Source organism: Protopterus annectens, chromosome 4.part1 (assembly GCF_019279795.1).
Source record: "Protopterus annectens isolate FY-2018-M chromosome 4.part1, PAN1.0, whole genome shotgun sequence".
NCBI lineage: Eukaryota > Metazoa > Chordata > Ceratodontiformes > Protopteridae > Protopterus > Protopterus annectens.
Window position 1 is genome coordinate 60,909,704 of NC_056734.1, and position 24,796 is coordinate 60,934,499.

A 24,796-nucleotide genomic window follows, 5' to 3' on the forward strand; every position below is an offset into this window, starting at 1 on the left:
CCTTCAAATTATGTAACTCAGCAAATTGCATATTAGGATCAACAGCTTTATGGGGGTTTTAGCTGATTAAATGTTTTGACTATCACTTCTTCTGATATAGTTCCTTTCAACAGGGCCCTGTCAGCTGCTTGCTATATATATATATATATATATATATATATATATATTTATATGGGATCTTGAGAAAAAAATATGAAAAGAGTTTATTTTTTCTGTAATAATAGATGTTAATGTTCCCTGTTATAGGAATGAGCAGGCAGCCATCTTAGTCTTGGGACTGTTGGAAGCTTGCAAGCTTGGAAGCAAAGCATTTGGACTAGATTTTAAATCCAGGGAAGTACATTTAATTTATATTTAAAATAGTGCACATATCTTACCATTTAAATCAGTTTTGTGTGTTTCCTTTTCTACGTGTTTTAAATCTGAAGTTAAAGCTTATTAATTGAAAGCAATGTTATAGTTACATTGCTTTATAGTCTGCAATGCTTTTCACATGGTTTGTGTGCTGTGCCTTGATACGTAAGTCAGTTCTGAGAGGGCAGTCATTTTATTGCATTTTTTACTATCTCTTTTCTGAATCTGAAGCTACAACTATAAATTGATATGGGTTTCAAAATATCAATTGTTATTTTTTCTGAGCTCTGTTGTATTCTTCGAAACTTGGAAACAAAGCATATGGACTACATTTTGCATCCAGGAAAATGAATTTAATTTACATTTAAAATATTAAACTCATTCTACTATTTAAATCAGTTTTGTGTGTTTTCTGTTCAGGCTTCTTCTAAATCTGAAGTCAAAGCTATGAACTAAAGGTGTTTTTGTAGCTGCATAGCTTTATTGTATGATGTCCTTTTCAAGTGGTTTCTGTGCTATGTCTATGTATATAAATCTGTTCTGAGTGGGCTCTCATTTTGCTGCATTTTACTATCGCTCTTCTGAATTTGTTTCCCGCCCAGCCACTCTTTTCCTGTTGTGTTTTTAGATTTTTGAACTTCTTGCCCCCTCCTGATTATCTGACCTTGAAAAATCCTCTCTATCTCATTTTCTGTATACCTGGCCCTAGAAGCACCTAACAGTCTTACCTACTCTCTTCATTTTATTGGGTAAATAAAAAAATTATTGAAAATTAGAAGGCCTTCCCCTTAGACTGCAATTGCCTTTTGAAACTGCCATCAAGTGTGTATTCCTCTTTGCTGACTTGCCTGCCTTTGAATAGCCTTGCAATTATAGATACTTGTTACATTTGCTTCTGTTACCTTTTCACCTTTGGCTAAATAAAATGTGTGTTTTTACATTAAGAATAATGGGACTGCAGTTATATTGGCAGTACAAAGGTAGCATGGACTTTTCAAGTTGGAGAACATATAGGGAGGCTTAAGGTGAGAACTGCACATTGTAGTTAGTTATTTGATTTGTTTCTGATACCTTTTTAATGTTGGCTAACTAAAGCATGTGTTTTACATTAGGTAAACTGGAACTGCAATTCTAGTGGTAGAAGAAAGTTAGCCTGTTGTGTCTGAGATGGAAAAAGTGATATTGATTTATCAGCCAGAGGGCTTTTTAGTTTAGTTGCTTTAATTTGAGTCTATAAATGTGATGTGTTTGCTCAACATTTGATGCAGTTCAACAGATCTGAAATACTTGGTGCTCATGTCTGTGTTCCCAGAATGTTTAGCTTGCATCTGGTGCCATCAGGCTAAAATAAGCACTTTAAATTGAAATAGTGTACTTTTTAAGCTATTTCTGAATATTTTCAAATTATTTAATTGCATTTTTCTGCATTTCATCACTGTAAAGTGTATTTGTTTTCCTTGCCGTAGCTGCTGCTAGTGTGGTTTGAAATCACCTTAAAGCGTGTGTTCTTTATTGCTGGCTTGTCTTAGAATCTTCTTGTAATTACTTCTTGTAGCTAGTTGTTTGATTTGTTTCTAGTACCTTTTTGCTTTGGGCTAGTTAGTGTGATTTTATGTTAAGAATACTGGGACTGCCATTCTAGTGTCACTAGAAAGGTAGACTGGTTTGTCTGAGCTGGGAAACACAGAGAGAGGCTTAAAGTGAAATTATTTTGTTGATGAGAAGGCTTTTCATTTGGTTTAGTCAATTTTCTTTAAGTCTACAAATTCTGCTCCTTGTAGGGTACCAGTGTATAGCAGTACATTATATAGAAGCAGGCAATTTAGAAACCAATAAAGCTTTCCCTGTAGTTTTACCCAGTACTCAGCTGTGAAAATAGTAACTTTTTTATGCACTAAGGAGTATAGCTGCATGACTTAAGTCATATATAGCCTAGTTGTAGTTTTGACCCACACAACACCCATGTTAGTCTGCAGTACCACCTCTTTGTAGTTCACCTGGAAAAGACCTTATTACGTGGATAGGTACTTTCTGAGTTTCTCTGCTGGCAGCTTGGTAGATATGGGTATCCTGAGACAATATAGGAATTGCCACATGTTCATTGTCAACCAACTAATCCCTAAACAAATGGATACAATATGTGAGAGATGTATACAATGTCACTGGAGGCAAAATTCTCACACAAAAGCACTAAAAATAGCAATTAGGTTGTTGGCAACATAAGTATTACACTCATCACACACTGCACTGACACAGCACGTAGACCAACATATGATGAGGCACTTAAAAACCGAAGAAAATATTTTAATTTGCACTGCTTCTATGCTGTGCTGGATCCAAAGTCTTCTTAAGGCACACAGTCTTGCTGTGCTGTTTACTGCTGAGTCAGAGACACAGAGCTTTGCATGACTCCATCTGTAGTCTGCATAAAGCACCAAGCCTTTCAAATTGCACACTGATGAAACATATTTTGCAGCTATAAGCACAGTTACAAATAACTTATTTTATAATAAACCACACATACTCTTTCTGTCAGATTGTAGCATATATTTGCAAAGTTTTCCTTCATTACAGATATGAATGATGACTTCTACAAAATACCTCTCTCTGTCTCTCTCTCCCATAACTGAACTACTACAATTGTTATATAGAGTGTTAATCATGCACATAGATTTTGTTATTTCCTCTTGGTATCTTTTTTAGTCTTCTGTGGGAAGTCACATAATGTCTGTTTTTAGACTTTTCTATTGTTCTGTCAGCAGTTCTGCTGATGTGAAAATGCACAAATACACACAATCAGAATATGAAAGGAAACATCTGTACAAGCTGTTGTGCTGCTGTTCCTGTCTGTTAATGCATATTTGTAAACTGTTCTGCAAACATGAGAAAAGCATATAATACTTGTTTGCTGTGAAGAGAAGCTTGTCTGTTATACATATAGTATGAATGCCCATTTTACATTGCTAAACTCTATACATATATTCAACCAAACTTTTTATTCTATGCTTTACCTTTCAGCATATTTACAACATAATTAATTTCAACCTTATATTCATAATCTCTAACAATTCTCTCTTTTTTTAAACATACTCAAAGCACTTTATACTGATATGTATTTTGATCACATTATATAGAAAGCACATTGGGCAGGATTCACGAAGCCTCCGTGTAAGAGTTATAACTCATACACGGAGGCTGCAGTTAAACGGAGTGATGTCAGCATGCTCTGCATATTCATGAGAGCATGCTGAATCACACTTAAGGCCAACACGGTCCGTGTAAGACAGTAGGGGGCGTGTCCGTAGGCTGAGCCCTGTAAGCGGACACACCCCCAGAAGAGGAAAAGTTCCCAAAGTAAACACCCACGACAGAGTCCACGGAAATGTGAATAAACAGGGCACAACACATGCCCCCACAGACTATGAACAGAAAACATATAAATAAACACGTTATATATTTTTTTTAAATTGTAAAAATGTTTAACCGTGAGTGCGCTCGTTTGCGCGGGCGTGCCCATAGCGCAGCTACAGTTAGCAGTCAGTGTGAAAGCATATAAGAACTAAATATGCAAAATAAGCCAGGAAGCAATAGCGTAGCAATAGAGATGTTGGCTGAAAAGCAGGCATTCATGGTTCGAGCCCCCACAACACCAATTTTTTTTATTAGCAAAATAAGCAGGAAACAAGTCCCTGACAAATATGTACACATAAAACCACAATTTATGTAAAATGTAATGAAATAGCCCATTTATATTGAAGAAATGTGAGGTAACAAAAGAATAAAAAATGCCAGATGTGCCCATAGCTGAGCTACAGTTTAACAGAGTGAATGCATCTGCCCGTAGATGAGCAGTGGTTTAACTGGTGCAAAATGAGTGCCCGCAGCTAAGCAGTGGTCTAACACGCTAAATCTATGTGCCCCTAACTGAGCTGAGCGTAATATGCGTGCCAATAGCCAAATGAGGCTTAAAGCAGCGTACCCCGTTTGCGCGGAGCTGTGCACCACGCAAACAAGCTAACCGACGGGCAACGTTGAGCAAGCCGTATCAAAACTGCCTTTACACAGACACACCCCTCAGCATATCTAGACAGTCATGAAAAATAAAAAGCAGTGGCCAGGTTCAAACCCAGGATACTATACACCATAGTCCAGGTACAGAACCACTAAGCCATGACAGCAGTACCTTTAAATGCAATAATAGCTAATATATCGGAATGAATACAAACTGGAGCATGACAATGCAGGTTTACTGAAGTTGATACAATTCCAAAATGGCCAATCACAGATATGTGCGGGAAAAACGGACTATATAAGCCCCATAGGCAGGAATACACAGCATAAACGATTGTAGAACTGTCCTGCAGGCAGAATGACAGGAGTAGGAGAGGGTAGTTGCTTTTGAGCACAGAGGTGGGGTGTTGAGGAGTCCAGGTACATGGTCTGGCTCCTAGTCCATAATCATGAGGCCCAACTCATGTGGGGCCAGGTCCTCTGGGGAGCATACAGGGCCGAGGCGTGGGACCGGTTGGCTCATGATCTCACCAGTGCCACGGGGATTCCAAGGACTGGAGAGCAGGTCCGTCACCACCATGCGGACATGAAGAAATGCAAGCAGGACCAACTGAACCTTTGGATCCAGGAGGCCCAGCAAACACCCAACGCCCCACTACTGAGTAAGTTACATTTAATTATGTATGTAAGAAATTAAACTAGCTGATATTATGGAGATGTGTATTTCAATATTACTTCATTTATATTACAGCTGCAGGTGTCTGTTCTGCGAACCGCAGAGCCTATGGCGATAGGCTTGTGCGGTTGCGCCACCAGGCAGGTCAGTAATCCACTACCAGTAACTGTAAAAAAATATAAAAGTATGACAGTCAGCAAAAGAGTGCAGTGTAGTCAGTAAGGAATAAAATGTGCAAGTAACAGTGTGAAAGTGTCTGCAAGTATTGCTTGATTACAAAAGTGTGTTTTAGCCTGTAAGTTAAACCGAAAAATGAAACTGTCTGACATATATTATAAAATAAAAATGCCCTACCTGTAAGAAAATAGTACACAACCTGCAGCAGGCTGAAAAGTATAGCTGCAGAAGATGATGAAATCACATGTGTGAAATATATCCCTGTGGAAATACTGAAACATGACAGAAGTGAGACTGCTGGAAAGGATTGTAATAACTACAGGTAAAACATGTCAATTAAGCCTAGAAGTAAGTACCATCCTGAATAGTAAAATGAAAGCAAGTGAGAGAGTGTGAAAAAGTGTCATGAATCCAGCAATACAGTAGTAATGACCCCTGAATAAAGTATACTACAATCAAGACAGAATGAAATGCATGTGAGATTCAAAACCATACAGTGAAATCTGTTCAAAGTGTTGCTGAATCTGGAATGTGTATCCCAAAATCTGGATATGTTGCTCTCAGTCTGCAATATGCAGATAGGATGATTGTCTGATATACCAAACATCCACACTTGTCTACAGCTATATAAAGCAAATGTAGCAGGATGATGTAGCTGAACAAAGCTAGATATGAATGTGTATGAAGAACAATAAAATGTATATTGATGTTGCAGTAACAGTCCTATCACCAAGTTGAAATAGTTATCATATAGGAAACTGTAGTTAGAACAGTAGTGTATATATAACTATAGCTATTAGAAATGTACAGCATATGTATTGTTATTCGAAGGTGTTAATATTACTTTCTTTACCCCACCCTATAACCACATATAACCCATTCCACGTGAAAATAGTATGTGCAATCACAATTAACACCCATGGACGTTTGTCCTATTGGGTCATATAAATTTGCATGTCCGTTGATGCATCTGCCCTGTTCATACATCCACATCTGATGGCCTGTTGCCATCAATTAACACTGCATGTTGTTGGACTGTGTATTTCTGTTCAAATTATGCATGTGTTATGCACGCTGTTCAATGGTGTGAATATCTGGGTGTTTGGTTAATGGGAATACTAATGCATGCTGTTACAACTAATTGTGAATGGTATTATATGTCACTAACCCAAACTGTCATGACATAATTCAAAACATAGGATGACAGGGAAGGCGGGTTCCAGCAGACCCACCTCTCCCACCTCAGCTGGCGAGTGCACCTGGCACTAGTGCCGAGTCTGGACCCTCCTCCGGTGGCCCTGTGTGACCTGCGGGTAGAAGCGCTGCAGGGGATGGGGCTCGCCCCCCCCTCTGCAAGTGTGGCTGGAGGAGAACCACCACTCACCCTCCGTAGTGTCCGGACTGTGGTGCGTAGGGAGATTCGGGACTCTGTTCTCGAGCCCCTACGCCAGATTGAGGCACAGGTGGAACAACTAATGTGCATGCCTGTTGCCCGGCCTACACAGCCCCCAGCACAGCCCCGTCCTGGGCAGTGAAGGAACAGTGACAATTGCCTATGGGTGGGGATATCAGTTCCACTGTTGCCATCTGTGGGCTCATGGGCTCTGGATATCCAAACCTCCATCCCCGTCAATTGTGTAACCCCCCCACACGTGTCATACACCGCCCCTGTATGCGTCTTGTTTGTCTTGTCTGTTTACCTACCCAACCTACCTCCCCAGCTGTACCGACTTCCTTCACCTGACATACCACTCTCACCTGAAAAAAAAAAAAAAGGACACTCTGTACCCACAAAAAAATTACGCCCCATACATAGCTGCCCATTCTGCACACATGTCTGCTGGACATGGAACCTATCAATTACAATTGGCTGTACAACAAGTATTATTGTTGTCCTGACACCTCTCTCAGGGGTGGAAGGTTTCAAATGTCACATCAAATTACATACATATGCACAGCGGTTGCTGATGAAGAAATGGGCAGCTATGGGCCTTACCTACATCCCTCCTGCACATCCCAAGTTTGTTTACCTACTGTCTTACCCTCTTTGTGACCCCTTTTTCACCACTTTCCTGTCTCCCCATTTTCTTTTCTTTCAAAGAAAATAGCACGGGTGTGCGCCAGAGTAAGCACCGTTAAGCAGTTGTAAGTGGGTGTGCGCGTGTGTGTGCAGAGCTAACTGCCAGTGTGCATGCGTGAGCTCCGCGCAAACCAGCACTAACCTGGTTGCAACTGCTTAAAATTGCCTTAGTCACTTTGATTGACAGGTCCTGTACTCAGTTCAAAAGCAAAATAAAATCCCACTGTCAGTCCCGAACCCAGGACCTTGGAAACCCTAGTCTGTACGACCTACCACTAAGCCATGACTCTTATACAAAAACAGTGTGCTAAAATAAATATAACATGTAATAGTAGGGATGAATGTAAAGGGAATATAGGATGTGTAGTACACAAAGCATGTCATTTAAAATTACTGTCAAAACTACTGGATTTCCATAATAGTAGTGTGTGAACAGAAACAGCCATGCTAGTTGGTAGCTTGTAGATAATAAGGTCAGTTAAAGTACATATATAAATGCATGTATATGTACATATATATATATATATATATATATATATATATATATATATATATATATATATATATATAGTTGTAGGAGTCATCGTGCATACACACTTGCTACAGGGAACATGAGGGAGGAATCGAGAAATGTGAAAATACAACACAGCCTGAATCATGAGAGAGATAGTAACCTTTACACTCACAGAACACTGTCCACAGCATACCAGCATGGTCCCCGCCCTCACATTCTGAAAGGGCAACGCCTATCCCACATACCCTTTTATAGCACTGACCTGAAATCACAGTGAGAACTGCAATCAGTACGCAACTGGCTGTATGCAATTAGCAAATGCTGACTTACAATTGGTGCAGAGGCCATCACATGGACCTATGCAGATACCTACAAAAGCATCCAGTGCTAACACTCCCCACATGCAATACATTCATTGCATTGTCTGTAAGCAGACAGAAGGAGAGCAAGAAGTGAGAGAGAGAGAGAGAGAGAGAGCAAAAAAAAAAAAATTATACACTGTGACTCTGTCACCCAAAGCTGTCAGCACTGACAGTAGCAGCAGCAAGCAGAAGCAGTGGTAACGCAACCAGCTGTGACAAACACAGGTAATGCAAAGTAGCAGGTTAATAGTGTGCATACCGTGAACCCTCCAAATGTTTCATAGGTCTGTATCCATAGGTATGTCCATGTGATATGTTGTGTGTACGTAGTTCCACCAAAAGGGGATGACCATACATTACATGTCAATCAGTCTTAGGCCATGATCCTAGCAGCAGTTGCCTGTGTGTTGGCCCAGCAATGGCTGTAGTGACTGCTTTGAAAGGTCAGCCAGGTTCAAAAGGCAGGATCAGCCCATCCCAAAGGCACACTGGCTGGGAACAAGTGTCTGCAGGTACCCGATATCACTGCATATACATCCCATACTGCATAATTCCATAGCTTAGCAGACCAGGCCCATTATACATATGATGTGGTAATTCCCAGGGTCAGTCGCGGTGCCCCCTTAGTGGTTTGGGACCACTGTTGCTGTATGCCACTGTCCAGGTACATTTCCTGTAGTACGGCCAAGATAAATTATCAGTGTTATATGTGGTTGTATGTCCTCTCGGAGTGCTGGTAGCACACATCCAGGGATACCACGAGGTCACAGTGATGCTGTGTGTTCTTCTCTGCTGAGGGTGGCCCTCACCTGGACATGTGAGATGATAGGGAGGTTACATCCAGCTGTGATAAATATTTCAACTGGTGGGGGAGAAGGAGGGGGGATACGTGCACCGACCATGTCTGCAAGATTATTGCCAATATCCATGTGTTGGGTGAATGTTAAGTAGGTGTGTATTAACACAGAGCATATCTGAGGCATGTGGTCCATATGTGTAACATAACTGAAGAAGGCCTTGTGGTCATCCATAGTGTTTGTGTCCATTTCCCTCCCAGAGTAGGCCGTGGCCGTTGTTATGACGGACCATAGCGTAGTACCAGTGCTGACCACAGATGCCTTCCCTTAATGTGAATGTGCTCTGTCCTGCAGTAGCCTCCTGCTATTGTTATACAATCTGCCTCTGTCTGGGGTCCACCGGACAGGATGCCTAACCTTTGTGCATAGGGTCTGGGTTAGAAATGTGTGTGCAAGTTCCATGCAATCTGTGGCATGTCCATGGTAAGCATTTGCAAAGGGGTCAGCAGTGTGGCTTGTGGCTTCCACTGGCCCTGTGTGCTGCATGGATACCATCTCAGTCCCAGCAAGTGAATAACTGTCTAATCACATACATATCAAAGTAGTCTACTGTGCTGGTGGTGGTGGTGGGATATGTATATCCAGGCCGAGTAACTTCTGTCCACATCACAGTAGTGGACAGTGTCCCACATACAGTACCTTGGGATGAACCTCCAGAGTGAGGTTGTGCATTGCACCTGTCAGTGTGTGCTGACCGATGGGGCATGCTACTATGTTGTGCGGAATGTGGCAGGTATTGTTGCACAGGTGTTGGCTGAGCACTGATATCTGGCCATGTACCTGTGTATTCACCACGACACACACACATGCAACATATGGGAGTAGTAGTATATCACTACACATGAGTATCATGTATAGTATGTGTGCCATATATTGCTGACATGGTCTGCTGCTATCCTGTTTGTGTTCTCTTCCAGGGAGATGGCGCGACAGCATAACCCTGCCTACTCTGTGGTGGAAGATGAGGAGATCCACCACAGCCTGGTGCGGGAGTATGACATCCTGTTTTCCCGCACCAGTCAGCTTCAGCAGGAGAGGGCCGCACTGTGGCAAGACCTTGTCCATTGGGTAAATGATATTGGCACGCATAACAGGACATATGAGCAGGTACGACATCACTGCAGTGATTTAATCCAAAGTGTCCGGCAGCGTGCATCAGATATCCACAGGCAACAGGTTGCCACAGGAGGTGGGGTGGCCACACATCCCCCCCTCACCAGACTGGAGGGGCTACTCCTAAGTGTTGTGGCTCCAGCCCCGGAACACCAACAGCAGTACACCTGCATTATGATGGAGGCTGGTTCCACACAGCAGCACGACATGGAGTGTGCAGGTAATATGCCATATGTACACTTGACTGTTCTGTACACTGTATCATATGCAATATCAATGGCACAGTTGTGCCCACTGACATTAATCTCATCATTTCTGCAGGTCCCTCCAGGGTTACAGCAAGGCAGGCCATCCATGCTGGTGAGTATGTTTAACATAACCTATAATAGTCCTGATAATGCTAGTAACAGTAGTGTAACTCAATAGTGCTCTGTGTGTATACTGTGGGGTGTGCATGTGTGCATGTGTGCATTTGTGCCTGTGCCCATGTGTGCATGTGTGCATGTTTGCAGGTGTGCCTGTGTCCAAATGTGCATCTGTGCATCTGTGCCTGTGTTCACGTGTGCACGTGTGCATGTGTGCCTGTGTCCATGTGCGCATGTGTACACCTGACCACGTGTGCATGTGTGCATGTGCCCATGTGTGCATGTGACCATGTGTGCATGTGTCCACGTGTGCATGTGTCCACGTGTGCATGTGTCCACGTGTGCATGTCTGCATGTGTGCCTGTCTGCATGTGTGCATGTGTCCACGTGTGCATGTGTCCACGTGTGCATGTCTGCATGTGTGCATGTCTGCATGTGTGCCTGTGTGCATGTGTGCATGTGTGCCTGTGTGTATGTGTCCACGTGTGCATGTCTGCATGTGTGCCTGTGTCCATGTGTGCATGTGTGCCTGTGTCCATGTGTGCATGTGTGCATGTGTCCATGTTTGCATGTGTGCATGTGTGTATAAGTGCATCACTGGTAACAATGTCTTGAGACTGTAAACTGTGTTTCCTGTCTTCCTCCCACAGGTTCTGGGGCTGCTCTGCTGACCTGCAGCAGGGAACCTGAATCCTGTGCCATGGCTACTGGTAATGATGATATTTGTGTAATGGTACAGGAAGGTGTGTCAGGGTCTGCCATTGGTCAGCCAATTGACAGTACACAGCTGTCAACCCCATCATTGCGCACAGTCATCCTGCCTGTACATCCTTTGTCACCATTGTCCCTAGGTGATGGACAGGATGCAGTGGGCATAGACCAGGGTAATGTGGTACCTGTGGCACATGCATCCCTACACAGCAGCCATGGGTAGGGTCCTCCGATGGTACCACACAGACAGTTGCCCATGGGTTCTCGTGGGAGGATCCATGGGCATACTGCCTCTGGCCGACGTGCCCAAAGAGGTCTGTCAACCTCAGCTATGTTTTGGACTGTCATGCAGGCACAGTCACGTATGGAAAGGTACACCAGACAGGGTCTGAGGGAGCTGAGAGCATGTCGCACAGCCATGACAGACAGTATGCGTGACATTGCGGATGCTATCCGTAACTTCACCGATGTCATAGACAGACGTTGTGGGGACATATTACAGCAGTTCCACAACCAGATGTCCATGAGCCAGGGCAATGGTGGTCGTTTGTGGCATCGATGTGGCCGTATGCTGGCAGCAGCAGCAGCTGGCAGTCGGCATGGACGACAACAGACTCATGCATGCTCCCATAGTGCCAGCAGCAGCCTCAGCAATGCTGGGTCTGTGCTGTCATCGGAACGCCCCAGGAGACCACATGCACGTGGCTCTGGACAGTCCCAACAGGGACTTGTGTCCAGTCAACACACTCCCGCTTCTGATGACAGCACCCAGTCTGGCCTTGTACTGGATACGGTCCGTAGCACCCCTGCCAGGCACAGGTACCGTGTCCGTGCACACATACACTGATCTGTATGGCCTGCCAGGTGCAGTCTGTGGCTGTCCACAAACTCCTGTATATGGCAGTCATGAGGTGGAACTGTGTGCGTGCATACACACATGTGAAATGTTAACACCTAGGGCGACCACATATATGCACACACTGCACCAACACTGCTCCACCCTGTACTGCTGCCCCTCACCAACACACATACACACACATGTCAATTGGTGGTATCAGTGGCTGACTCAGGCATACCTAATCCACACCCTGTGCATATGATGACACTGTGCCACCTCCTGCAATCTCCAACATCATTGCGGGAAAAGGTAAACACGTTGCTGATGCACAGGGTGACTACATAGAAGTGTATTAGTAGTATCATGTTGGTAACAGTACAGTGTGGTGCTATGACTGTGTGTTTATCCCAGCATGCCTGCTGCAGTAACTGTATTAATGTCCTGAATTGTTATCTGCACCCATAGTACATACCAAAGTATAACTGCTGCACATAATTGCATGCCGGTGGTAAGGTTGTCAACAGATAGCCACATACATGGGAAGCACAGGGGGAAAGCTAACGCAAGTAGTGATATGCAATGGTGGACATGTACAGTAATGGTGTCAAGTTGCCCACAACGACTATGCCATGTGGATGTTTGCGCATGTAGATATGTGTGCAGTACCAATGTAATCCAAATCACAAATAAGTATGACATAATATCAGTTCTACCATGGGCATCTGCACTGCATATTCCTGGGTACATGTTGATAGTGCCTACATATTTGCATTGTTAGTTACTGTTATTGTTACCCCTTCTTTGTTGTATAATGCACTACTTCCAGCCCTGTTTACTGTAGCTTTGTTTGTATGCATGTTCGCTTGGGGTTCCCTGGAACACTGCTTACACCTGCAATGCAGAGTTACAGTGCTTCTGTATACTTCTAGTGACATCTGCATAGCGTACGATACGTATGTCAACTTTACACATGACAGAACATCACTGTCTGTCCTGTATGCATGTACATTGCCTGTGACACATTGCACACGTCTTACCTGGCATTTACCCACGTGTGCAGTCATATATGTCAGTGCTATGAAACAGTAGCGGTGCACCCACACATACATACCTTCAGTATGTTGTTGCCCATTGGCCCTATGTGTTGGTACTCACCATGGCAATCACACTACTAGGGTAGCATGTGCAAAGGTAACCTGTGAATCGCCTCTATGGTCCAGTTGTGGTTTATGTGAGTCATGTGTCAATGTCACAGCTGCCACATGTATGCAGTCAGCCATCACCCTTGGCCAGGAACGTACAACACATGTGTGGGATGCCACCACACAGCCAATCTGGGCACTGGTCTCTCTGAACCCAGTAATACCATACCCTGTCAGGTGGCATGTCATATATACTACATCCTGGACAAACGTCAACCCCAATCCCTGCTGCTATTATTGATAATACCCCTGAAGATGTTCCTGATAGTTTTAACCAGTTCTTTACTGAGACATTTCAGGCCCTAGCTAGCCATCTACCTCCTAGCTCCCCTGGTCCTGAAAGTAGCACCCCTAGAAAACTACTTGCGTTCAGCTGCCAACCAGTCGCCACTTCACTTCTCCGTACCTTGATTGAAACAGTGAAACCCACTACACTTTCTGCTGATCAACTCCCTGCCGAGTACCTATCAAAACCAGATGATGCTATTGCTTACCCCGTCTCAAAGGTAATCAAAGGAACCATGGTAGAATCTAACTTTCCCACCATCTGGAAAATGTCATATGTAATCTCACTTCACAAAGGAGGCAGCTCTACTGAATTCTCCAATTATAGGCCAATAGCTATACGCTCTCCAGTTGCAAAGATTATGGAAACTTTTGTCATAGACAATTCATGCACCACCTAATCCAAAATCGCATTATGGCAGACACTCAGCATGGCTTACATCCTCATCACAGCACTACTTCAGGCCTCCTAGCCTTTACTAACACCATAAACCATACTTGCAACACTAATTATATATCCTCAGCCCTCTTTTTGGATCTTTTCAAGGCATACGATATGGTTGATCACCAACTTGTACTCCACACCCTGCAAACACAGTCTAGATACTGGAGCCTTCCAATGGTTTCAATCCTACCTGCATGGTCGACAGCAGGCTGGCCTCTGGCAGAACAAACTCTCTAACCTTCTACCTAACACCCTCAGAGTACCACAAGGCTCTATATTAGGGCCGTTGCTGTTCTCCATCTTCATTAACGACCTTTATACTGTCATCCCAAAAGTCAGCTGTATCCAATATGCTGAAGACTCTACTCTGATCTGCTCAGCCACATCTCCAGTAGAGTTATGGTCAGCTACCCAGACCACCTTTAATACAATAGAAAACTGGCTTTCTGAACATCATCTAATCCTAAATCCCAAATAAACTAAACTGCTGTTATTTCACCAACACGTAGGTCTACCACTTTAACCGTTACCATAACATCAACTGATGGTACAATAATCTCCCCTGACCCATCTCCGAAACTATTAGGTGTCATCATAGAAAATAATCTCAAATGTGACCTACATGTTAACCAGATTATCAAAGTCATCAATAGAAAACTAGGGTCACTTTACAGAATTAAAGCCTTCCTAGCCCCTCCAGCTAAAGGTGCCATAGCTCGCTCACACCTTGTTTCAACCCTTCTGTATGCATCCCCTCTACTCTCGAATATGAACAAGACTGTCCTTAACAAACACTCAATTTGCTACAACCACATTGCCAGGTTTGCCACTGGGCTGCCTTTTAGGACACATCATTGCATCAATCTAAATCAGCTTGGTTGGCTTGCAATACCCAGCCTAATACAGTATAACCAACTGATTATGGCCTATAAAATCCTCTATAATCCAGACAATACTCCTGCACTTCAAATATTATCACCCCCTATAACAATCCTAGACCTCTTTGATCCTCTAACAAATTACTACTTCAGACTAGCAAGTTTAATAACACAGCCGGTGATTCTCTCTTTGCAAACCCTGTAAGTTGATCCTGGAACTCACTTCCAGCTGATATTACCCTACTGTCCACCTTAGGTCAATCTAACAGTAGACTCAAACAACATTTGTCACTTAACTGGCTATGTCAATGTATCAAGCCTGGCTAACTCGAATGTGTAAAATCTGCGCACCACTTTACTGTGTAATTTTTATTTAATCCTGACTTGTGCTCAGGACTAACATTAACCTGTGGAACATGTTTGACTTGCTTACTTATGTAATCTCTGTAAATAATCTGTTTGTAATATGTAATGCTAGTATTATGTAGTGCTGTATCTGCTACCCTCGTAGCTTGTCTCTACGGGCCTCCCCTGGAAATGGACATGCATCCAGTCGGACTATCCTAGTCAACAAATGTAGGATAAATAAATAAATAAATAAAATATATTACAGTGACTACAATGCAAGTCAGACATTGACATGCACTGACAGCATGCTGAACATACTGGGGCATACGTGGGTACTCAGAATAGCAGCCTGCCTGGGCATCACACACCTCCGCAGCTGGCACACAGGCATATGTTCCATTGGAACAGAGCACATGCCACACATGGCATGCACATCCCCTGTGCCACACACTTACAGCCTGTAGGGCTACACAACACACCTGCTACAGACGTGTGAGGTACCTGTCTTGTGTGCTGCACTGGGGTCTCGCTCAACAGGCTGTATCTGGTGAAGGTCACAGTGATATGCCTCAGGGGCACTATGGTCCACCACAGCACACATGCATACAGGTCAGTCAGAGGCATGGACAGATATGACTCACTCATTGACCATGCCAGTATGGCTGCCTGAGACATACCTCCCTGGACTACATGATAGGGAACATAGAATGGATCTCTCAGCATGTGGCACAGGCCAGTATGAGCCTGTTGTTGGTTGCCAACTTACCTTCACCAGGTATTCTACCACTATATGTGGGAAGGATGTTGTATGTCTACATTATGCTCAGTCTCCACTGTCATTCATAGGGTATCCACCCCTGAGAGAGGTGTCAGGACAACAATAATACTTGTTGTACAGCCAATTATAATTGATAGTTTCCATGTCTGGTAGACATATGTGTGGAATGGGCAGCTATGTATGGGGCGTAATTTTTTTGTGGGTACAGAGTGCCCTTTTTTTTTTTTTTTTCAGGTGAGAGTGCTATGTCAGGTGAAGGAAGTCGATACAGCTGGGGAGGTAGGTTGGATAGGTAAACAGACAAGACAAACAAGACGCATACAGGGGCGGTGTATGACACGTGTGGGGGGGTTACACAATTGACGGGGACGGAGGTTTGGATTTCCAGAGCCCATGAGCCCACAGATGGCAACAGTGGAACTGATAACCCCACCAATAGGCAGTTGCCACTGTTCCTTCACTGCCCAGAATGGGGCTGTGCTGGGGGCTGTGTTGGCCGGGCAACAGGCATGTCCGTTAGTTGTGCCACCCATGCCTCAAGCTGGTATAGGGGCTTGAGAACAGAGTCCCGAATTTCCCTACGCACCACAGTCCGGATGCTACGGAGGGTGAGTGGTGGTTCTCCTCCGGCCACACTTGCAGAGGGGGGGGTGAGCCCCATCCCCTGCAGTGCTTCCACCCGCAGGTGGCACAGGGCCACCGGAGGAGGGTCCGGACCCGGCACTAGTGCCAGGTGCACTCGCCAGCTGAGGTGGGTCTGCTGGAACCCGCCTTCCCTGTCATCCTATGTTTTGCATTATGTCATGACAGTTTGGGTTAGTGACATATAATACCATTCACAATTAGTTATAACAGCATGCATTAGTATTCCCATTAACCAAACACCCAGATATTCACACCATTGAACAGCGTGCATAACACATGCATAATTTGAAGAGCAATACAAATTCCAACAACATGCAGGGTTAACTGATGGCAACAGGCCATCAGGTTTGGATGTATGAACAGGGCAGATGCATCAACGGAGTGTTAATTGTGATTGCACATACCATTATCACGTGGAATGGGTTATATGTGGTTATAGAGTGGGGTGAAGAAAATAATATTAACACCTTCAAATACCAATACATATGCTGTACATTTCTAATAGCTACAGATATATACACACCACTGTTCTAACTACAGTTTCCTATATGATAACTATTTCAACTTGGTGATAGGACTGTTACTGCAACATCAATATACATTTTATTGTTCTTCATACACATTCATATCTAGCTTTGTTCAGCTACATCATCCTGCTACATTTGCTTTATATAGCTGTAGACAAGTGTGGATGTTTGGTATATCAGACAATCATCCTATCTGCATATTGCAGACTGAGAGCAACATATCCAGATTTTGGGATACACATTCCAGATGCAGCAACACTTTGAACAGATTTCACTGTTTGGTTTTCATTCTCACATGCATTTCATTCTGTCTTGACTGCAGTATACTTTATTCAGGGGTTATTACTACTGTATTGCTGGATTCATGACACTTTCTCACACTCTCTCACTTGCTTTCATTTTACTATTCAGGATGGTACTTACTTCTAGGCTTTATTGACATGTTTTACCTGTAGTTATTACAATCCTTTCCAGCAGTCTCACTTCTGTCATGTTTCAGTATTTCAACAGGGATATATTTCACACATGTGATTTCATCATCTTCTGCAGCTATACTTTTCAGCCTGTTGCAGGTTGTGTACTATTTTCTTACAGGTGGGGCATTTTTATTTCAGAATTTATGTCAGACAGTTTCATTTTTCAGTTTAACTTACAGGCTGAAACACACTTTTGTAATCAAGCAATACTTGCAGACACTTTCACACTGTTACTTGCACATTGTATTCCTTAGTGACTACACTGCACTCTTTTGCTGACTGTCATACTTTTGTATTTCTTTACAGTTACTGGTAGTGGATTACTGACCTGCCTGGTGGCGCAACCGCACCACCCTATCGCCATAGGCTCTGCGGTTCGCAGAACAGACACCTGCAGCTGTAATATAAATGAAGTAATATTGGAATACACATCTCCATAATATCAGCTAGTTTAATTTCTTACATACATGATTAAATGTAACTTACTCAGTAGTGGGGCGTTGGGTGTTTGCCGGGCCTCCTGGATCCAAAGGTTCAGTTGGTCCTGCTTGCATCTCTTCATGTCCGCATGGTGGTGACGGACCTGCTCACCAGTCCTTGGAATCCCTGTGGCACTGGTGAGATCATGAGCCAACCGGTCCCACGCCTCAGCCCTGTATGCTCCCCAGAGGACCTGGTCATGCATGAGTTGGGCCTCATGATTGTAGACTAGGAGCCAGACCATGTACCTGGACTCCTCAATGCCCCACCTCTGTGCTCAAAAGCAACTACCCTCTCCTACTCCTGTCATTCTGCCTGCAGTTCAGTTCTACAATCATTTATGCTGTGTATTCCCGCCTATGGGGCTTATATAGTCCGTTTTTCCTGCACATATCTGTGACTGGCCATTTTGGAATTGTATCAACTTCAGTAAACCTGCATTGTCATGCTCCAGTTTGTATTCATTCCTATATATTAGCTATTATTGCATTTCTAGGTACTGCTGTCATGGTTAGTGGTTTGGTACCTTGACTATGGTGTATAGTATCCTGGGTTCGAACCTGGCCACTGCTTTTTATTTTTCATGACTGTCTAGACATGCTGAGGGGTGTGTCTGTGTAAAGGCCATAGGCTCTGCGGTTCGCAGAACAGACACCTGCAGCTGTAATATAAATGAAGTAATATTGGAATACACATCTCCATAATATCAGCTAGTTTAATTTCTTACATACATGATTAAATGTAACTTACTCAGTAGTGGGGCGTTGGGTGTTTGCCGGGCCTCCTGGATCCAAAGGTTCAGTTGGTCCTGCTTGCATCTCTTCATGTCCGCATGGTGGTGACGGACCTGCTCACCAGTCCTTGGAATCCCTGTGGCACTGGTGAGATCATGAGCCAACCGGTCCCACGCCTCAGCCCTGTATGCTCCCCAGAGGACCTGGTCATGCATGAGTTGGGCCTCATGATTGTAGACTAGGAGCCAGACCATGTACCTGGACTCCTCAATGCCCCACCTCTGTGCTCAAAAGCAACTACCCTCTCCTACTCCTGTCATTCTGCCTGCAGTTCAGTTCTACAATCATTTATGCTGTGTATTCCCGCCTATGGGGCTTATATAGTCCGTTTTTCCTGCACATATCTGTGACTGGCCATTTTGGAATTGTATCAACTTCAGTAAACCTGCATTGTCATGCTCCAGTTTGTATTCATTCCTATATATTAGCTATTATTGCATTTCTAGGTACTGCTGTCATGGTTAGTGGTTTGGTACCTTGACTATGGTGTATAGTATCCTGGGTTCGAACCTGGCCACTGCTTTTTATTTTTCATGACTGTCTAGACATGCTGAGGGGTGTGTCTGTGTAAAGGCAGTTTTGATACGGCTTGCTCAACGTTGCCCGTCGGTTACCTTTTTTGCGCGGTGCGCAGCTCCGCACAAATGGGGTACGCTGGTTTAAGCCTTGTTTGGCTATCAGCACGCATATTACGCTCAGCTCAGTTAGGGGCACATAGATTTAGCAGGTTAAACCACTGCTCAGCTACGGGCACTCATTTTTCACCAGTTAAACCACTGCTCATCTACGGGCAGATGCACTCACCTTGTTAAACTGTAGCTCAGCTATGGGCACATCTGGCATTTTTTATTCTTTTGTTACCTCACATTTCTTCAATATAAATGGGCTATTTCATTACATTTTACATAAAATATGGTTTTATGTGTACATATTTGTCAGGGACTTGTTTCGTGCTTATTTTGCTAAAAATAAAAATTGGTGATGTGGGGGCTCGAACCATGAATGCCTGCTTTTCAGCCAACATCTCTACCACTACGCTATTGCTTTCTGGCTTATTTTGCATATTTAGTTCTTATATGCTTTCCCACTGACTGCTAACTGTAGCTGCGCTACGGGCACGCCCGCGCAAATGAGCGCACTCATGGTTGAACATCTTTTCAATTAAAAAAAAATATATAACATGTTTATTTATATGTTTTCTGTTCATAGTCTGTGGGGGCATGTGTTGTGTTCTGTTTATTCACATTTCCGTGGACTCTGTTGTGGGTGTTTACTTTGGGCACTTTTCCTCTTCTGGGGCGTGTCCGCTTACAGGGCTCGGCCTACGGACACGCCCCCTACTTTCTTACATGGACTGTGTTAGCCTTAGGTGTGATTCCGCATGCTCTCATGAATATGCAAAGCATGCTGACATCGCTCCATTTAACTGCAGCCTCCGTGTATGAGTTATAACTCTTACACGGAGGCTTTGTGAATCCTGCCCATACTCTTTTTTTGTATGTTAGCACTTTTGTCAAGTCTAATAACTCAACTTCTTCAGACAAACAACAACCATATCAGATACACTTAAATACCAAATACAAAATCACATTATCAAGGGTAAAACTCACATGACCAAGCAATGTTAAGGTTTTAAAGTGACCACATTATATTCTGAGAAAAAAATTTTGAATACATATAGTCATTTAAAATACATTTCAAATACCATCCACCCTCTGAAAAAACATTCAGCGGCCTCATTTTTTTAAAACATACACAACCAAAACACACAAATAATATACAATTAATAACTATTCAATGAGTCAAACTCTTCAATTTCAGCATGCAGACTATAGAACACAGATTATTTAATCCTGGTTGATTATAGGCATGTGTTCTAATTTGCCAGATTAGCTCGCACTGATCAAGTCTTAGAACATGTGAACCTCCCCTTTCATCATACTCAACTTGAACTTTCACTCTGAATAAAAATATTTGGCCTGGCTGATTGATCACATGTTTAGCTAAAGCACTTTTTAACCTCCCGTTTCTAATATTATATAGGTGTTCATACACATGCCCTCTTAATTTACGGTCAGTCTTGCCTATATAAAAACTAGGACAAGACTGGCACTGGGCTAAACACACCACTCTGCTGGAATTACAGTTGTACTTGCCCTTACAAGTATACATCTCCCTTTCAGTGTGTATGTATAACCCACATCCATATGCTTACAATAGGCACAGGCATCACATTTAAACATACCTTGTCAGTCCCAAATTTTTATATTCTAATAACCCTTTCATGTTTTGAGTGCTTCTAACAATAAATTTAGGGTTAGGACCTTGTTTATTCACTAAAGACTCCTCTGATACTGTTACACTCCAATTCTTAATCAAGACCTGTAAAGACTCCTCTGATACTGTTACACTCCAATTCTTAATCAAGACCTGTTTAATGTTGCCAGCATCAATATTATATGGGGTTATAAAAGTCAAGGGATAGTTTACTATTTCACTTTGTTGGATATCATCACTCACTGTACCCCCATTTTCCATCATACATTATCCACCCGCCAAGATAGCTTTGAAATAACCCACATTCCTTTTCTTTTGAACTTCATTCACCAATTCTTTGAGTAAGGGTGCTAGGTAGCCTCTCTTAGAAAACATTTGGAGTAACATGTCACATTCAGTCATGAAAACAAAATTAGTTGTGCACATTCTGGCTGCTCTTATGAGCTGACCCTTCACAACAGATTTTTTTCTGATACCAAGGGTTAGCAATAGTAAAGTGCAAAAAGGAGTTCAAATATGTCTCCTTTCTATAGATTTTCACCTTATAACATCTATTCAGTCTAGCCTTAGACAAGTCCACATGTAAAAATGCTATCCTCTCTGTACTGAATCGTAGTAACAGATGAACATGCTTTGCAGCTAAAATGAAAGCATTGCTAGAAATTGGAGATTTCTGTCATTTATTTCTACTGTCCTATCATTCCATCACAGTCACATCAGAAATTACCATTCATTCTATCCCACCACCAATGCAGCTAGGTGGCCTGGTTAAGTTTGCAGTACTATACTTAGTGAAGAACAACAACAGCAAAAAAAAAAAAAAAAAACTCCAGGCATTCGTTAAATCTCTGCTGCTAGTTGGTTCACAGTGTTGTTGGCACTTACAAATGGCTAGAACATTACAAAAGTGGTTAATTGCTACTTCAAAGAAATATATCAAATGGTGTCATGCATAACCAATTTTTCTAAAATTGTATTGTAATAAAGTATAAAAGCTTAGCGGTTTCCAAAAGTAAACATGTCATTTTAATGCCATCTACTGAGACTGACATAGTTTAATCTATAATTTGCTGTCAGACTTTATCTTTAAGGTTTTTTATCAATATTTATGTTTTATACTGAATTATATGTGTTTCTCCAGGTCATGTCTCAGATGATGTTTCTTCCATACAGTCCACATGTCTTCTTTATGTCTACATGAGATTTCATTGGATTCTTCTGTTTCCTCCACAACCAACAAATCATATCGCAGCACATCCTAATGAGAGTTGCAGAGATAAGTCTGTGCAAAGGTAAGTATGGAATGAATATCGGTTTAGAGGACCAGGCCACTGGATGTTCCTGAGTGCTTTGTAAGGGTAATAAAGAATTAGAAGAGGTTGATAGGAGTTCAGTCAACAGCTGTATAGAAGAAAAATGTCATTCATATATATAAAGGTAATAATGTTATCATAGATCTGTGGACACTGAGACCACAAACACATTTATTTCAAGAAAACCAACATATTCTGGACATTGAATGAATTCTTGTTATTCATGAATTTCATTCAACCAAAAGGAACAGTGTGCTGGTCACTGCAGTTTGAGCCAGGTAACAGAACCCCCACAGTACTGTCTGCATAGTATATAGCTGGGAAGTACAATATTGCCAAATAAATTTCAACTGATTACTAAACCAACTTTGGAAAAAATGGTGTTAAACACATAGTTTGCTAATTAGAAAATAAATAAGTAAACAGATAAAAAAGTAAGAGTATCAGTCCCTTCATGACCAAGGAAAATGACAGCAATTTGTCTATTTTGAAACTTTGTCAGATAATGTGTCCACTATTCTATTACTGCATAAAGAATATAAGCATTGTGATATATTTTATTCATACAAACACACAGAAATACATATACTATAAAAAAGATGTACACAAATTGATATCACACAAGTACATCTACTGTATGACAGATATTAACATAACACATGAATTTCCTGTCATTATTTTTATTAGCACATTGTATGTACAAACACAGACACACACACAAAAACACAAAAATGTGCCTAGGGTGGGATGAAGGCTGGGTGCAAGTAGTTAAGGGGGTGAAATTAGCAGGTACTGATGCTGTGTGATAGATTTATGAAGTCATAATGATGATGATGGAGCGGCTTCATAAATGAATGCTGATACTGCATTTATGGTCACTATGGAAATGTTCTGTTTTTGTGTCTAGAAAGCAGCACTTGTTCCTTGGGTTCTTAAAATTGAGATGTGCTTTTTTTTCTCCTATGGGTTGAGGCAGGCACCAGTTTGGAACCACACAGAGCAAAGAAACTACAATATCCAGGAACCTCATTAAATTATATGATTGTCACAGAGGACTTAATTTTTTAATGTGGACTTGTACATCATTGATCTGTCTGAAAGATGTAGGGCATCATAAATTTGAAATGTTAAAAAAAATTAGAATGCTGGGTGAAAGAAACGCAAAATTATTTCTTTAAAAGAAAGAAAAATCATCTAATAGTGGAGGAGTTACTGCAACAAGGGAAACATGCAAACACATCTAATTTACTCATATGCACACATTAATTTACTCATATGCACACATTAAATCAAAACCTTTGCTAGTCTATGTGAGTTCAAGCTAAAATTTAGTATGTAATAAATAAAGTTGTCCAAAAGTTTCTATCTATCTGTCTGTCTGTCTATCTATCTATCTGTCTTCACTTTACTGCTTGGGGAGATTCATTGAAAGCATTTATTTTTGTGTCCTGGAGATGTTGAAAGGAGGAAGATCAAGCCCATTTGGTTAGGCAAATATAGGATAGGTTTTTAATGCCAAAGCTTTCAGAAATACCATATGTTTCAGCATTAAGGTGGGAGAATTTGTGTGTGTGTGTGTGTGTGTGTGTGTGTGTGTGTGTGTGTGTGTGTGTGTGTGTGTGTGTGTGTGTGTGTGCATGTGCATGCATTTTTGGGTTAGAGAAGGGTCTAAGAAAGGAAACAGATTTAGGGTTTTGCACCTCTGCTGTTGTATATGATGAGCGTCTGAGTGTCTGGTGCAGTGATAGTGGTACAGAAAGGGTTTTTCACAGGAAAGGTATACAGATGTGGTATGGGACAGGTTCAATTTTAGTATTACGTTTACCACACCTTTGTGTAGTGGTATGGAGGTGGGGCAAAGCCCCGGCCTATCATTAGTAATGTGTGCTAACCCTAACTCTAACCTTAACCCTGCATCTTCCTCTAACCCCAACCTAACACTTTACATTCAGAAAAACTCTTTCTGTAACATTACCATTATTCAGACAAAGTCAGCAGTATAGTTTGAGTTAAATGATTGCAAAAAAAAAAAAAAAAACTACATTTTGCAACTGGTGCTTGTTTTGATATATTGGGTTTTTCAGTGCATATATTTTTTAAAGTGCTCAAACTGATCACTGTTGTTTTGACACACACATACACACACACAAACACACACACACGCACACACATATATATATATATATATATATATATATATATAGTATATATATATATATATATATATATATATATATATATATATATGTATATAGATATATATTTGTATATATATCTATATATATATATA